Source organism: Leopardus geoffroyi, chromosome E2, assembly GCF_018350155.1.
Source record: "Leopardus geoffroyi isolate Oge1 chromosome E2, O.geoffroyi_Oge1_pat1.0, whole genome shotgun sequence".
NCBI lineage: Eukaryota > Metazoa > Chordata > Mammalia > Carnivora > Felidae > Leopardus > Leopardus geoffroyi.
This window is the reverse complement of record NC_059335.1, coordinates 54,292,041-54,298,603: the sequence shown is the minus strand read 5'-3', so window position 1 is coordinate 54,298,603 and position 6,563 is coordinate 54,292,041. Positions and strand designations below refer to the sequence as shown.

General features: G+C 46.9%; 1 long non-coding RNA gene across 1 annotated transcript; it reads left to right on the top strand.

Moving 5' to 3' along the window:
* Positions 1-274: 274 nt before the first annotated feature.
* On the top strand, positions 275-3,369 carry LOC123577674. Its single transcript, XR_006702011.1, has 2 exons — positions 275-956; positions 1,395-3,369. It is a non-coding gene; the product is annotated as an uncharacterized LOC123577674 (long non-coding RNA).
* Positions 3,370-6,563: the final 3,194 nt, after the last annotated feature.

The following is a 6,563-nucleotide window of genomic DNA, read 5'->3' as shown; positions in this document are numbered from 1 at the left end:
TATATACATACATAAATGAGATTTTACCTAAATATAAAATGTTCTGAAAATTTGTTGGTACATAACCACTCTGTAGTGATGAAATGAGCTTTACGTATATGCATGAGATTATGTATGTATTAGATTTATTTAAAATATGAGGTTGGGGGGGCACCTGGGTGGCTCAGTCGGTTAAGCAACAGACTCTTGGTTTCAGCTCAGGTCATGATCTCGTGGTTCATGAGTTCGAGCCCCGCGTTGGGCTCTGTGCTGGCAGCGTGGAGCCTGCTTGGGATTCTATCTCCCTCTCTCTTTGCTCCTCCTGTGGTCTTTCTCTCTCTCAAAATAAATAGATAAACTTAAAAAAAATAAAATATGAGATTAGATAGATACCTACGTAATACCCCCCTCCCATATCTTCAGGACCACTGTTGGCCCACCATTGCTGCTTAATCGATAGTAGCCATATTAGTACTTATTCTGGCAACTGCCGTGGGCAGAGGCTGGGGACGCCAGTCAGGGAGCTCAGTGCAGATGTGTTCTGGTGCGAGTGTATGCAGGCTCGGGCCCAGGAGAAAGTTGGGCAGGATGGGTCAAGTCCTTCTGGTTTCTCACATGAGGACTTGTTTCTGATGGTAGCCAAATGGAGTGTTGTCCCCAGAGAAGCTCCCTGGCTCTGACACCGTGGCACGTCCTCCTCCTTTGCTGGTCCTTGCTGACCCCTGTGTCCCCATCTGCACGTGGGGCTCGCACTGCCTTTCCTGGGGTGGTCGCGAGGATTAAATAGGAGCTGCGTGAGACCCGGCGCACCTTCCCTCAAGTGTTCCGTAGAGCAGCCCCATCAGACGCCCTCAGAAGCCCTTGGGTTCTGAGGTGTCCAGGGAGACGTGTACCTCTCCATCCTCCAGGTCCTTTCCTGGAAAGGCAGATGTGGTGGCACCGGACCAGAGATGGACCGGGAGCCTTCCTAAGCTGTGGTGTGAATGAGTGTCCTTCAGGCACGGAGCCAAGCGGGGAAGTCGGCATCCGGGAGGGAGTGAGCCCAATCAGGGCACCAAGTTGGAGTGGCTGGCCTAGGGCCGGCACCCAGTGACAGAGTGGACAGCAGGGACAAGAGCCACTGTGGGAGGTTCAGGATGGAGGGGAGGAGGGGGACTCGGTGCTCTGTCATAGGATGACTGCCATCTTGCCCAAGGCTGGGGAGGGCGCCAGGTGGGTGTGAAGTGCCATTGTGTGTATGAATCAACAATTCCTCCTCCAGGACCGTGTCAATTCGTAAGAAACGTGGGGAGATTTTGCTGAGAAGCAACTGCCGAAATCAAAGACCAGAATGTTAGAGATGCGTAGGCCATAGTGGAAAGAGCGTGATTTGAAGTCACGCAATCTTGAGATTGAAATCTCTCCTTTGGTTTCAGTGTATGACACAGTCTTGATTTCCTGATCTGTACAATGGACACAGTAGCTCCTACTACAGGTTATCATGAGGCTTATGTGAGCTGGAGGCAGAAGGTGCCTGGAAGAGAGGAGCAGGTGTGTCCCCTAACTGTTGATTCCCTGACATTCACCTTCTCCCCTTTCCCATAAAAGCAATGGAAACCTGGTTGAAGAGTGAGGGAGGGCAGGAAGGGGCCCCCTGGGAGGCAGAGAGGGTCCCTGGGAGACTGTCATCAGAGAAGACATCCAAGCTGTGTAATTTGAGAAGTGCCAGGAGACCCCTCCCACATGGAAAATCCCCCAGCCAGATGGTGACTTGGGGGTTGTAACTTAACACCTCCTGGATTAAGGGCTTTAAAAATGATCTGTGACCAGAGGAGGGTTGGGGTCTGCAGGTTCGGCCCCGTGTGCAGAGGAAAACACGTGCACGCACTCCTTGAGCACTGAGGGCCGTGCCTGTTGGGTGACGGTGGGGACGCTGGTCCTTGGAGTTTCCACCTATTGTTGAACACAGAGCCCTGGGCTTTGCCAGGACAGCTGGCAAAGGAGGTGTCTCGAGGAGACAGGGGCCCTGATGGGTTCTAGCCTCATGACACAGTCGGTGTCCCAGGGTGCCACCTACGCAGCCACACTTGTTCACATTCACTTCCCAAGAGAGGTGTGTGAGCTGCTCTCATAGCCACTTGGAGGGTAACAAGCATTTACTGATAATGAAGAGAAAATGCAGACATTGTTGGCCAATTCCTAGAGGAATAGATCTGTGCTTGATGATTTTTTTTTTTTTTTTGAAGTCCTACAATTCTGTCTTTACAATGGTGTCTACACTTGGCCATATTCCCTGTTTGATGGTGGAGTTTCTCTCCCCCTTCTCCTCCTCCCAGAGCCTTAGCTGTGCATTCTGCCTCAAAGCAACAGCCCCAGGGCGGCAGGAAGGGCATGCCATCCGGGATCAAATAGAGCTAGGTTCAGATTCTACCTCAGGCACCATGTGGAGTCATGTGATGGATGACACAACTTCTCTTGGCCTCAGATACTTCTAGGTCTTGTTAAGGATTCAGAAGTAGCACGCAGACTCACTGTTGGATCACATGCACCATGTGAGGTTAGCTCCTTATTTATAAGGTATAGCAGAAATTCCAACTTACTTGTCTATTTGTCTTTTCATGCTGAAATAATTTCAGACTCACATAAAGGTTGCAAAAATGGTACCCCCCCCCAATCTCACCCATCCTTCACCTCGATCCCCCAAATGATAACATCTTCTATAAGCATGGCACAGTTATAACATTCAGGATATTAACGTTAATAACAATATTATGAACTGATGATTTAGATTTTACCCTTTGTCCCATGAATGTCCTTTTTCTGGCCCAGAATCCAATCCAGGATCACATATCATCTTTACTTGTCCTTAGTCTCCTTCTAATCTGGAACCATTCCTTCACCTTCCCGAGATTTTCCTGACCTTGACAAATTGAAGAGAGTATAACAGGCTTGTTATATTTTGTAGGGTGCCCCTAGATTTGGGGTTGTCTCATCTTTCCCCGTTCTGAATTTCAGGCTATGCATTTTTGGCAAGAAAATCACAGGAGTGATTTTATGTCTTTCCCAGTGCCTCATATCCAGAGGCACACTGTCTACTCGTTCCCGCACTAGTGACGCTGACTTGATCCATTTGGGTTTAGATTTCAAAGTTTCTGTTCTTCCTGGTGCTCCATGTAACCCACATTCTGATTTCTGTCCACTGAGCTCAAACTGTCAGAAGTGATATTGCTGTCAAAGCAGTGGAAAATTATATTAAATGCTATTATAACTCAAGATGTTGCCTTCACACTGTGAGTTTACTTGAGGGAAAACACCAGTTCTGAATTTCCAGTGTTTTTGTATCTTACACAGAGAAAAACCCAAGATGAAGTTCATTGAGTGAATAAGTAAATAAAATAATGAACAAATGAATGAATGAGATTCTCAGTTCAGTTTCCTCCTTGAGGTCAGGAAAATATACCTTATTTATCCCTTTATCGTCTGTAAAAAGTAGGTACTCAATTCAATGTGAGTGAATAAAACTTAATCCTCTGGTGGATATTTCATTACTTAGGGGAGGAAGGAAAAAATGGCTGTTTTATCTAAACAAAAAATTTTTTGCAGCCCTTCCTTTTTCTTTTCTAAATAAAGGTGTTTCTACTTTGATCCGGTGTAAAAATAAATGATTTTCTCTCTTTGGTTATTCCTGGTGTTTTTGGCAGATGGAGACCAAGACTATTTAGTTTAAGAAGGCTGCTTAATGATCTGGGGCTGTGGTAGGCAGACTTCTGAGATGGCCTCAAAATTCCCACCCCCTGATGGTCATGCCCTGGCTTTCAGTGTGGGTGGGCCTGCCCCAGTCAGGCGAACCTTTATGGGACTAGAGGTCAGAGATGGAAAACTGAGAGATTCAGGGATGAAGCAGATTTTCTCCTGTTGGCCTAGAAGGACCAAATGGAGAAAATCCTGTGGCAGTGAATGGCGGGAGGTCTCTAGGAGCTGAGATCAACCACCAGCCAATGGCTCTCAGCGGGAAAACAAGGACCTCGGTCTTACCGGCACAAAGTGCTAAGTTCTGCCAACACCCTGGGTAAGACTGGAAGAGGACTTGAGCCTCAGGTGAGACCCAAGCCCCACGGACACCTTGATTTCAGCCTCATGAGACCCTGAGCCAAGAGCGCCGCTGCGCTGGGCCCAAACTCCCGACCCAAGGAAAAGGCGACGTGACAAGTTTGTGTCACTGAGTTTGTGGTAATTTGTTATACAACAGTAGTTGTGCCTTTTCCAGAGTGTCACAGAGTTGGAATCATACAGTGCGTAGCCTTTTCAGATGGCTTATTTCCCTCAGCAGCATTCATTTGCTTCCTTCATGTTTTCTCTGTGACTTGGCAGCTAAAGTAAAAGCTTGGATTGTGAGTAACCTGTTCTGCGAGTGTTCCCGCAAGACGAGCAAATGTTTCTAATCCATGTTAACTTGATAAACGAGCCACGTCCCACAATATGAGTCGTACAGGTCGCCAAACGTCACATGATCTCAACCAAGCCAATGATTCTTCTCTTTCTCTCTCTCTGCGGGATTGTGGGTGATCGTCTCCCGTGCTTGGATGCTTGGTATCGGGCCACGGTGTTTGGCAGAAATCGTTGATTTTTCAGAGCATTGGAAGGTGCCCACAGCTGGCACCAGTGTGTTTTTTGTCACTTCAAAGCACCTATGGACCGTCCTTTGCTTTTCATACAAGACTGAGCTTAGGAATGCTTTGCTTCATTCTAGGTCAGGCTGCCTGCAGATACAGACCCTTTCTTCTGCTGCTTTATTGCCAGTTACATTAAATACATTATACGACAAGAGTTTATTAATACCGTACCGTAGTCACATCCGTGCGAGCGTGTACAAGGGCCCCCATGCAGAAAAAGATTCCATTGAGCCAACAGGTAGCCGTGATTGCATTAGTGAGAGTGAAAACCGTCCTCCTCAATAACCCTCCTCTCTCTTGTCCCCCCTACACCAGCCACAAAGGTTTGCAAAGGTAAGTGCAGGCTAATTAGTTCATTTTTCTTTATATTTTGTATTTTCTTTACTATTTTGTATCCTTTTACAGTATTGCAATCATTTTTATATGAATACTTTTGGGTTGTGGAACGAATCATCTGAGTTTCCATTATTTCTTATGGGGAAATTCGCTTTGATATCCAAGTGCTTTGGATCAGAAGCGTGTTTCCGGAACGCATTATGCTCACAAACCAAGGCTTTACTGTAATCTCTTTTCATTGCTCAGTAACAAGTACTACTCCCTTGTCTGGCTGTACCGTAGTTTGTTTATCCATTCGCCTACTGAAGGAAGGACATCTTGGTTGTTTCCAAGTTCCAGCAGTTAGGAATAAAGCTGCTGTAAGCATTGATGTGCAGGGGTTTGTGTAGACATGTTTTCAACTCACTTGAGTAAAGGTCGGAGTGCAATTGCTGAATAGCATAGTAGGACTATGTTCGGCTTTGTGAGAAACCGTCAAGCTTGTCTTCCAAAGTGGCCGTATCATTTTGCATTCCCACAGCAGTGACTGAGAGTTCCTTTTGTTCTACATGCTTGCCAGCATTTGGTGTTGTCATTTTAGGGGGTTTTAGCCGCCGAAGGCACTTTTCAATGTTACTGCTGCCAGGACAAGCCCTGTCTCCCCCTTCCCATATTCCCACTTCTGTCTGTAATATAGGAATCGCCACCTGTGGCTCCAAGGTGCTGTGACAACAGCTTCCGCTTCTTTCTGCCCCTTTTTTCAAATTTCTTCATGGGCAAGGAAGACACCCCCCCGATCAGCGAGAGTCCAACACCTACTGGACCTCGTTTTCCAAGGAGAGACTGGGTCCCAGAAACAAAACATGCCTCTGTCCCCCAGGGTTGAGTGTGCCCCCTTGGGGAAAGAGCTGCCATTCTTTGAGGGGAAAAGAAGTAGGTTTCTTTTGGGTGGCAGGTAGATAGGAGGTCCTGTGGTGGCTTCCAGTCATGTTTTATCAGGGGGCTCCACTTAGAGAGTTGTATCCCATTAGTCAATCCTGACGCGCCATTTTTTACCGCTTGTGTTTCCCAGTTAAGAAACTGAGAGACGTTAGGCTTCCCCAAATCCTCAGTGATATCTGCCACCACCAACAGCCACAGTTATTCCTCACACAGTTATTATTTATAGTATGCGAATAACCACTACCCTTGTTGACTGTCTGTAGTTATGTTGGGCCCCATAGTCAGTGTATGAGCTATGCTATATCATGAATCTTCACAAGGAACCCAAGATTTGTGTATTATTACCCCAAACAACTTGAGGCTCCCAGAGGTCACACAGCCGAGAAATGGTGGAATCGTATTTTGAACACTGCTCTAGTTGAGTCAAAGACCTCCCTCTCTGGAGGTCACAGCATGGCAGGGGATGGGCGAAGGAGGTGAGGGAGGGCACTTCTTTCTTTCTCTCTCTAGTCTACCCTACATCCTTTCCCTTGGATTCCTCACTCAGAATGGTTTTCCTATCAGCTTCTAGTTTAGATTGTTATCAAGGGAGGGAGATCATGAAGTGATTACCTTCCACGTACTGGATGCCAGACTGCTTTTCACTTACCACCCATCCCATTGGGCTGGGTAATA